The 11261-nt window shown below is 39.3% G+C and overlaps 1 protein-coding gene across 1 annotated transcript in view; it reads right to left on the bottom strand.

Moving 5' to 3' along the window:
* Positions 1 to 11035, bottom strand: part of PEA15 (proliferation and apoptosis adaptor protein 15) — an 87473-nt gene extending 76438 nt beyond the window's left edge. The window contains exon 1 of the mRNA XM_063439692.1: positions 10721 to 11035. The gene's annotated coding sequence lies outside the window, so the exon portion shown is untranslated. The remainder of the gene's footprint in view (positions 1 to 10720) is intronic.
* Between the last annotated feature and the right edge of the window lie 226 nt (positions 11036 to 11261).

An 11261-nucleotide genomic window follows, 5' to 3' on the forward strand; every position in this document is an offset into this window, starting at 1 on the left:
TCCTGGTTTTCAGACGAAAGCCAGGGTTTTAGCAAGCTTGAGAAAGCACTTTCATAAAATCCCACAGTTTGTACTTAGAAAATGGATTGTCCGTCTGCAGAGGGGACAGATGTTATTGGAGAGGCAGGCTGGGGTTTAGATAAGGACCATATGGAAAATCACTCCTTGACACAATTAATTCAGCCCTGTCCTAATCTCTGCCTTCCGGTTTGCATTCATGCAAAGGATCAAATGAAAATCTCGCTGTTCCCAAAACATTCTTATACGTTCTTTTTCTATTTAAAGGGACACTATAACCACTATAACCACTTGTGCTCCTTGCATACGTTATAATGCATGAAGGGGTGTTAACACAATGCATCTCATAAAATGCCCCAAAAGCAGGCACGTTAGGCAGTGACCAACTGGGAGACGGCCGTGCTGTATCAGAACTACATATCCAAAGGAATCTGTAGCTGTTTGACGGCTGGAAGCTTTCCAGTAGACCATTCTTGCCTTAAACACCGTGCCCTGTTAATAATTAGAGACCTGATTTAATCCCCTTGTAACCGGAGATAATCCATTCTCCATAGACATCCCTGAATAAACTGGAAACGTAATATCTAGACGTGTGCATTCGGTTTGTCCGAATTTAGGCTGATCAGTTCAGCGGTTCGTCTGAATTCCGAATCTCCAAAGCACCATGCAGAAGTATAACCGAGCAAACCACTAGAGCAGTGGGTAAGCATGTTTGTTTGTTTTGGATTCGAAGTTCCGTCCGAAGTGCCAAAAAAAGAGATGATTGATGGCTAGGGAACGGTCACTAAGTGTTATATTCACAGATCAAGAGAGAAATGATCAATAGAGGGGTAAAGGGAGGACCAATACAAATATTTATTAAAAAAAAAAAATGTTCCTCTTTCCCCCTCTCTTGGTTACTTTTGCTTACTTGATCTGTGAGCGAAATGGTGGAAAAATGTGTCTATCCGTGTACTGCTAATAATAAATGTTATATTTATATTATGTTCTATATTTAGCAGTACACTGATTACCCCATTTTCCAAATTATTTTCTTGAATATTTTCCATGGACAAGCCGAACCATCAAATTAATGCTTCGGAGGTCCCAAAGTGTAATTTTCAGCAGAACCACCTTTTCCCGCCATGTACAAGTCTGTTGGTAGCCTTCTTTTGGTGAGGCTCATACTGTATCCGTACTGTTTTTGGTGTTTGGCATAGGATAAAATCACGGAAGAACAGTGTTTGTAGCTGCCTGTAAGGCTATACCAGACCTGTGCCTGGCAATTTGGCTGTAAAGTGTTAACATTGCATATATATGTGTATTTAACCCAGTTATGCAAATTAAATAATTTATGGACCAGAGCGTTCAGCATTCTACTGTATATAGGACAGAGTAATTGTATCTTTATAATCGTTGTAGTAATGCTCAGTGGCATGTTTTTTTGGGTTTTTTTTTTAAGGGCACCATAACCACCATATCGAAATTAAGTTGTAATGATGCCACGAGGACCCTGGTGCCATGTTACCTTCACAGGTTGCACGCCATCTTAAGGAACACCATGCAAGTAAATCCCATGGTTTACGCTTTTGCGGTCTTGAATTGGTGAAACGAAACAAGAGGAGGGGTGACTACGACAGATTCCTTAGGCAACGTGAAAGCTTTTGGATATATAGACTCAAGACGCTACAACCAAAAGGTCTAAATGAAGGCTTTTCCTTTGCCCCATTTATCTAAAACATTAGTGTGTATTAGCACCGATTTTAGTATGAGCCTCTTTTTTCGATCCACTGAGAAGCATCTCTCCGGGGGTACCATCATCTTTTCATTTTTTCATTTTTTCCTCCATGCTGATTATATGATTGATTATGTGTACTACCAGTATTTCATCAATATATCAATAATCAGTATATATGTGATCCTATACGTTTTGGTATAGAATCCGACAAGTGGTCTCTATTATAGGGCTTCTGTATATATCCTTATTGTGGCATTCACACTATCAAGATCATGCCTTCTGCACTAATAAATAGTATATATCTATTTTGACATACCTACTACTCTAGTGAGAATTTACCACCTCACCAATGACTATTACTATGAAGGCACTGATGTATATATGTATATACCTCTTTTTAGTGTGTCCAACAATTTTCATTCTTTTGTGTGCTACCTATTTACTTTATTGATTTATTTATCATTTTCTGCGTCCTTTTATTTATAATTTACCTAGTTGTATGCATACAATACAATCAGCTCATTTTATCTGAAATATACCTTTTTTACTTCACCAATATATCCTAACTTAGGATTCACTCTAACCAGCATCCTCCTGCACGAACTGGGACTTACAGGGTTAACCATACCCATTCCCCGGCAGTGAGGATGCTCCTGCCACTCATCTACCCGCTCCCCGCCCACCTGACTGACGAAAGTCGCATGTGCCGATGACGTCAGAGGCCAAGGGGCGGAGCTGATGGGGTTTAAAATTGTGGTGCGATACCAGTCCGGTAAGCTCTTGAGAAAGGCGCATCAGCAGCGCCGAAACGCGCGTTGAGCTTTTATCGCGACCACATGGTCTTTATTGAAGTTTAGGGAGTCTAGGTATCCTGCTTGCTTTAGTTTCTAGTAAGAGAAAATCGCTCTAACTTCGATTGGGTTGTGGGATCTAGGCACTTAGGATTTTGGCTAATATTGAGTATCCTCTGTCGCCACCTTAGCTTACTTAGCACTTAAGCTGATATTTGAGAAAACAAACTCACTAGGGAAGTGACGATTTTCTTAATGCCAACACTCTCACCTTACAAGCTTCTTTGGTGAGGTTACCAGCATCCTGCACCTATACCACTTCATTAGGGGTGACCCTTAGAGCATATTTAATTGGCTCTCTACTAAACTCATTTCCCAAGGGTACCCACTAGTATTTTACTACTGATTTAGCCTCCTGACGAATTTTGGCCACACACCAAGGCAAATCAGTAGCCCCCTAGCCTCTGGGTGTACCCTTTATGCATGTTAGATATCTACTTATTTAATTACTTCTACCTACGGTGATATCTATTTGTATCTGCACACCAATAGAGCTACTGTGGTTTACCAAGACATTGTTACTAATTATATGGATACTTTACCATACTGTCTATCCTATTAGCTGGTTATCACTAGACCACAGACCATGGCAAATCAGTAGCCCTCTAGCCTCTGAGTGTACCCTTTATGCATGATATCTATTTTATCTGCACACCAATAGAGCTACTATTGTTTACCAAGACATTGTTACTAATTATATGGATACTTTACCATACTGTCTATCCTATTAGCTGGTTATCACTAGTTAAAAAGTGCAGAGAATACATAGCAAACTATAGACGACTCCTGTAAACATTTTTTTCTACTTTTCCACTGTTTATACACATTTTGTCACTGATTATCTTCACTGATTCTTATTTATTTTCTCCCTAAGTGGGACTAATAAAAATTTGTTATTTTCTATATATTTCATTTTAGTTCTATACGGGCATTTTTCTGCCATTCTACTATGAACAAGTGTCTCTTTGGGGTATAGGGACTGTGAATTGGGAGGATTCCACTCTAATCCCTATCCAGTCTCTTTCTCATTCCATACCTTCACAGGTTAATCCATAAATGATCAGTTTAAACCAAAAGTCTTCTGTCCTGCTCCCTTCAGCTCTGACCCTTCCACATCCGCTTGTGTCGGAGGCTTGAAACAGGAGGCCTCGGACAGCGTGACAACTGATGCTCCTAATTCACAATCATAAATGTTTCTCAAGCCGCTTTGTGAATGAGGAGTTGCTAGTAGGCTGACAGCATCAGCTTACGCTATCATCATCAGCTATTTATCAGCAGCACCCAGTTTCAAGCCTCTGACTCAAGCACCTGCCTTGCAAAGACTTCTCATTGTACTGCATTGGGAAGTCTGTGATTGGACAGCCACAGAAAGTCTGGGCGGGGTTAGAAGGGGAGGGCATGCAAAGGCTACAGACAAGAGAGCTGCAGGATTTTTTTTTGTAAATTAAAGTTTAATTAACATTTTTCACTGAAGGTATCATTACTTTTTAAGGTGTAGTAAAGAGGTAGGACTCGCAGGTCTATGGCATGTAAAAGTACTTATAATATGTTAGCCATGCAGGGCTTTGATAAGCAAATCAAACAGTTAAGGAAAAACAATCTATACTATATATCATAAATGTCATTAAGTTTACAAGTCAGTGTATAATGCAAAACAAAACAAAGCAATGAATGGTTAGGTTTTGCGGATAGTATCATGGTGTATCCTATGGAATCTTGCCTTAGTGTTCCGTTAGCGGGGGTCAATGTGACATAGGTTAGTGGTAGTGTTCCAGCTTCCCTATCGTAAGCGTGCTCTCAGGCACGATAGTCCCCTCGCTATCCCCTGGGACCTGCCGCCTGGTCAGTTCTTGTGTGTGCCCTCGATCCTGCCTTCTGCCCTCCGTATGTGGTGGGTCAAGCAGTATAGGTGGGCCATGGTGAAGGAGTGTCGGTCACCAGTGTTAGTAGACCTGCGACCCGAGGTTCCCTTCTAAGACTGGGTCGGTGTCTGAGTGTCGTCCTCCCTGTTCCCTGGGTCAATCGCCTGTCGGTCATATGTCCGCTGCAGGTTTTTCAATTTACCCCAGTGAAAATAATGCATAATTATGTATATTTTTATTTGGGGTACATCTACCAAATAGTAATTTGTTTATTAAATATTTTATTTTATGTACGCAGTTAAGTTTCCCTTTAACTGTTTAACCCATTAAGGTAAGACGGCCCCTGGGACCTCCTGACACCATAACAACTTAATTCCTTTAACATTGCTTTGGTGCCCGGAGTGTTTCTTTAAATAATCTATCAATCTGCACTAATATGCAACAGCACATGCGGACTGCTTGTTCACAACACAAGTAGGAGCCACCATAGTAATCACATAAAGTATGTGCAATAATGACACCACCGTACAGTAAATGGTGGACACGTCAGCACCTCACATAGATAATGCATTGAGCCATTGTGTTTTACTACTTACTGGAGGGGGCACTGTGCTTTGCATATACTTTCAGTCATACGCATTGTAAATGTATCACTGCATTGTTAAAGATATTGTACTATCTTGAGAGCTGCTATGTTATAATATCCCACCCTGTCAGTTGCTATGTTATATTATATCCCATCCTGCCAGTTACTATGTTATATTATATCCCACCCTGCCAGTTACTGTGTTATATTATATCCCATCCTGCCAGTTACTATGTTATATTATATCCTCATCCTGCCAGTTAGTGTGTTATATTATATCCCATCCTGCCAGTTACTATGTTATATTATATCCCATCCGGTTAGTTACTGTGTTATATTATATCCCACCCTGCCAGTTACTGTGTTATATTATATCCCACCCTGCCAGTTACTATGTTATATTATATCCCATCCGGTTAGTTACTGTGTTATATTATATCCCACCCTGCCAGTTACTATGTTATATTATATCCCATCCGGTTAGTTACTATGTTATATTATATCCCCATCCTGCCAGTTACTGTGTTATATAATATCCCACCCTGCCAGTTACTGTGTTATATTATATCCCATCCTGCCAGTTACTATGTTATATTATATCCCATCCGGTTAGTTACTGTGTTATATTATATCCCACCCTGCCAGTTACTGTGTTATATTATATCCCACCCTGCCAGTTACTATGTTATATTATATCCCATCCGGTTAGTTACTGTGTTATATTATATCCCACCCTGCCAGTTACTATGTTATATTATATCCCATCCGGTTAGTTACTATGTTATATTATATCCCCATCCTGCCAGTTACTGTGTTATATAATATCCCACCCTGCCAGTTACTGTGTTATATTATATCCCACCCTGCCAGTTGCTATGTTATATTATATCCCATCCTGCCAGTTAGTGTGTTATATTATATCCCACCCTGCCAGTTACTATGTTATATTATATCCCATCCGGTTAGTTACTGTGTTATATTATATCCCACCCTGCCAGTTACTATGTTATAATATATCCCATCCTGTCAGTTACTGTGTTATATTATATCCCATCCTGCCAGTTACGGTGTTATTTTATATCCCACCCTGCCAGTAACTATGTTATATTATATCCCATCCTGCCAGTTACTATGTTATATTATATCCCCATCCTGCCAGTTACTGTGTTATATTATATCCCATCCTGTTAGTTACTGTGTTATATTATATCCTCATCCTGCCAGTTACTGTGTTATATTATATCCCATCCTGCCAGTTACTGTGTTATATTATATCCCATCCGGTTAGTTACTGTGTTATATTATATCCCATCCTGCCAGTTACGGTGTTATTTTATATCCCACCCTGCCAGTTACTATGTTATATTATATCCCATCCTGCCAGTTACTATGTTATATTATATCCCCATCCTGCCAGTTACTGTGTTATATAATATCCCATCCTGCCAGTTACTGTGTTATATTATATCCCATCCGGTTAGTTACTGTGTTATATTATATCCCATCCGGTTAGTTACTGTGTTATATTATATCCCACCCTGCCAGTTACTGTGTTATATTATATCCCATCCGGTTAGTTACTCTGTTATATTATATCCCACCCTGCCAGTTACTGTGTTATATTATATCCCCATCCTGCCAGTTAATATGTTATATTATATCCCATCCTGCCAGTTACGGTGTTATTTTATATCCCACCCTGCCAGTTACTATGTTATATTATATCCCATCCTGCCAGTTACTGTGTTATATAATATCCCATCCTGCCAGTTACTGTGTTATATAATATCCCATCCTGCCAGTTATGTTATATTATATCCCATCCTGTCAGTTACTGTGTTATATTATATCCCACCCTGCCAGTTACTATGTTATATTATATCCCACCCTGCCAGTTACTATGTTATATTATATCCCACCCTGCCAGTTACTATGTTATATTATATCCCATCCTGACAGTTACTGTGTTATATTATATCCCACCCTGCCAGTTACTATGTTATATTATATCCCATCCTGCCAGTTACTGTGTTATATTATATCCCATCCTGTCATTTACTGTGTTATATTGTATCCCATCCTGTCATTTACTATGTTATATTATATCCCACCCTGCCAGTTACTATGTTATATTATATCCCACCCTGCCAGTTACTATGTTATATTATATCCCCATCCTGCCAGTTACTGTGTTATAATATATCCAATCCTGTCAGTTACTGTGTTATATTATATCCCACCCTGCCAGTTACCATGTTATATTATATCCCCATCCTGCCAGTTACTGTGTTATATTATATCCCATCCTGCCAGTTACTGTGTTACATTATATCCCATCCTGCCAGTTAGTATGTTTTATTATATCCCCATCCTGCCAGTTACTGTGCTATAATATATCCCATCCTGTCAGTTACTGTGTTATATTATATCCCACCCTGCCAGTTACTATGTTATAATATATCCCATCCTGCCAGTTACTATGTTATATTATATCCCCATCCTGCCAGTTACTGTGTTATATTATATCCCATCCTGCCAGTTACTGTGTTACATTATATCCCATCCTGCCAGTTAGTATGTTTTATTATATCCCCATCCTGCCAGTTACTGTGCTATAATATATCCCATCCTGTCAGTTACTGTGTTATATTATATCCCATCCTGCCAGTTACTATGTTATACTATATCCCATCCTGCCAGTTACTATGTTATATTATATCCCATCCTGCCATTTGCTATGTTATATATATCCCTGCCCACCTGTTACTGTTTTATACACTGTGTTATAACCTCTCCCTGTCTGTTACTATATTATACACTGTATTCTATGCTACCCCCACCTGTTATATTATACACTGTGTTCTATGCTACCCCCACCTGTTATAATATTATACACTGTATTCTATGCTACCCCCACCTGTTATAATATTATACACTGTATTCTATGCTACCCCCACCTGGTATAATATTATACACTGTATTCTATCCTATCCGCACCTGTTATAATATTATACACTGTATTCTATCCTACCCCCACCTGTTATAATATTATACACTGTATTCTATCCTATCCCCACCTGTTATAATATTATACACTGTATTCTATCCTATCCCCACCTGTTATAATATTATACACTGTATTCTATTCTATCCCCACCTGTTATAATATTATACACTGTATTCTATGCTACCCCCACCTGTTATAATATTATACACTGTATTGTATCCTACCCCCACCTGTTATAATATTATACACTGTATTCTATCCTATCCGCACCTGTTATAATATTATACACTGTATTCTATCCTATCCCCACCTGTTATAATATTATACACTGTATTCTATGCTGCCCCCACCTGTTATGATATTATACACTGTATTCTATGCTACCCCCACCTGTTATAATATTATACACTGTATTCTATCCTACCCCACCTGTTATAATATTATACACTGTATTCTATCCTATCCCCAGCTTTTATAATATTATACACTGTATTGTATCCTACCCCCACCTGTTATAATATTATACACTGTATTCTATCCTATCCGCACCTGTTATAATATTATACACTGTATTCTATGCTGCCCCCACCTGTTATGATATTATACACTGTATTGTATGCTACCCCCACCTGTTAAAATATTATACACTGTATTCTATCCTATCCCCAGCTTTTATAATATTATACACTGTATTCTATCCTACCCCACCTGTTCTAATATTATACACTGTATTCTATCCTATCCCCAGCTTTTATAATATTATACACTGTATTGTATCCTACCCCCACCTGTTATAATATTATACACTGTATTCTATCCTATCCGCACCTGTTATAATATTATACACTGTATTCTATGCTGCCCCCACCTGTTATGATATTATACACTGTATTGTATGCTACCCCCACCTGTTATAATATTATACACTGTATTCTATCCTATCCGCACCTGTTATAATATTATACACTGTATTCTATGCTGCCCCCACTTGTTATGATATTATACACTGTATTGTATGCTACCCCCACCTGTTATAATATTATACACTGTATTCTATCCGATCCCCAGCTTTTATAATATTATACACTGTATTCTATCCTACCCCACCTGTTATAATATTATACACTGTATTATATGCTACCCCCACCTGTTATAATATTATACACTGTATTCTATCCTATCCTTGTCTGTTTCTGTATTATACACTGTGTTATATCCTTTCCATACTGGTTTGTAGTACAGTGAGTTAATTGTTGTCTCTATATAAATGGTAATGATGTCATTAAATGCTTTATAATAGTAAATGTTCAATTCTACCTCTACCTTGTCCATTAAATCTATCCTCTCCTAGTATACATTTTAAACAGTTCCAATGAATATTTTGCTATTTTATAGGTTCTATACAGTTATGACTTTCATGAAATATATACAAAGGTGTTCTATAAACGCTGACACTGACTCAGGAAATTGAAATTCCTATATATTAATATTATAGCATCATGCAGCAAATAGCATCACGCCCAAGTGATATCCCCCCATATAATGTATTACAAGCAGTATGATATCCTCTGTGTGTCTTGTGCAGTGTTTTATCCTCTACACTGACTCATGATGATCAGAGAAACCAATGTTCATGAATCAGAGGGATAAATCGGGAGTGGATCTGCCCCCCCCCCAACTGACCCAAACTTCCTCCTCTGCAGATCGAGCAGGGGTTTGTGATCCACACCCCTAATGTCAGAAAGTGTAAGCATCCAGAGCATTGGTGATCGCAGGGCGTGTGCCACCTAGTCAGCTCTTATGCCTCGCAAAAGAGGAAAGACAGATGGCATTGCATTGGTTAACTCAAAAGCCCCGGTAAAACCAATCTGACTTCATTCTGTTGCAGCCCATCCCTTTTCTTCTACAGCGGGCACTGACTCGTGATTTAATTATTTATTATTGCCATTTATATAGCACCTACAGATTCTGTAGCACTTCACAATATTATGGGGGAGAGGGGGGGATTTAACTATAAATAGGACAATTACAAGAAAACTTACAGGAACGATAGGTTAAAGAGGACCTTGTTAAAACGATCTTACAGTCTATATATTGTTCTCTTATATTAACTCGTTCAGCTGCCACGGTTAACCTGTGATATAGCAGGACATCTATATAGCTCAATGGTCCGTGTCCCACCCATATATGTCCCCCTGGTACCATTTTAGAGAAAGACCTTCCTGTCTGCCACCCATTCTCTATCTCCTTTGGCATTCTCATTTCCTGTTCTGACTAGAGGGTTAAGAATGGGGTTGCAATGTGTGGGATGACCTCCTTAAGTGTTTTAGGAGCAGACAACTATTTCACAACCGACTCTTCCAACATCCTACGGCAAAGTTGTCCAACTCCATCCATATGCAAGAGGAGGGGTCTCCACTTTTAAAGTTCAACATAGGGGACGATCTTTAGATATATTGCTGGACCAGGCTTTGGAGGAGAAATTTAGGATGGGTACCGCACAGATTAAGCCAGCATTCTAATAACCTTTTTTTAATATAACCCTTCACAAAGTCGTCCGTAGAATCCCTAGTGCATTCCACTCCCAACTCAATCATTCTTTACTCCCCTGCTTCCTCAAATCCTCCTGTACCACCCATCCTCATCTCATCGAAGAAGCAGAAAGTCACCATCCCTTACCGTATCCTTCGCGTCAAGCCAATCAATGGATCTTGAGGTATCTCAATCGGATGCCGACTTCTCCAGTCCCGGAGTGAGGGGTCCTCCTTTTGGCTCTGAACGCTGAGTCTTCTCCCTGGGCTGTGGATGGTTTTTGGATATGTGTATGTGTGTATCTCTTAAACCGGTCTCGGCGTGTATGCAATTCAGCTGATGTGTGTTTCCTGCTGCTGTCTCTAATCCAGCTGCCTCTGTCTGAAAAAAAATTCCCTTCCCCTACAGACAGAACTGATTTCAGTGTAGCCTTTCTCCACCCTTTGTAACGAGTGATGTCAGACTGTGTGTGTGTGTGTGTGAGAGAGAGAGAGAGCTAGATGTGTCTTTGTATTCTTTACCACACACCCAGTTGGAAGATCAGCATCTACAGAGGAAGTATGCGGTCGACAGGGGATCTGAGTGGGACAATGATGGTTTGAGAAAGCTTTTGTGCTATGTAAATCATTTCATAGTGCGTTATATGTTGGGAGATGGAGGTCTATTAGATGCAAATTTTACCTGAGGA

The sequence above is a fragment of the Pelobates fuscus genome, chromosome 13, assembly GCF_036172605.1.
Source record: "Pelobates fuscus isolate aPelFus1 chromosome 13, aPelFus1.pri, whole genome shotgun sequence".
In the NCBI taxonomy this organism is placed as follows: Eukaryota; Metazoa; Chordata; class Amphibia; order Anura; family Pelobatidae; genus Pelobates; species Pelobates fuscus.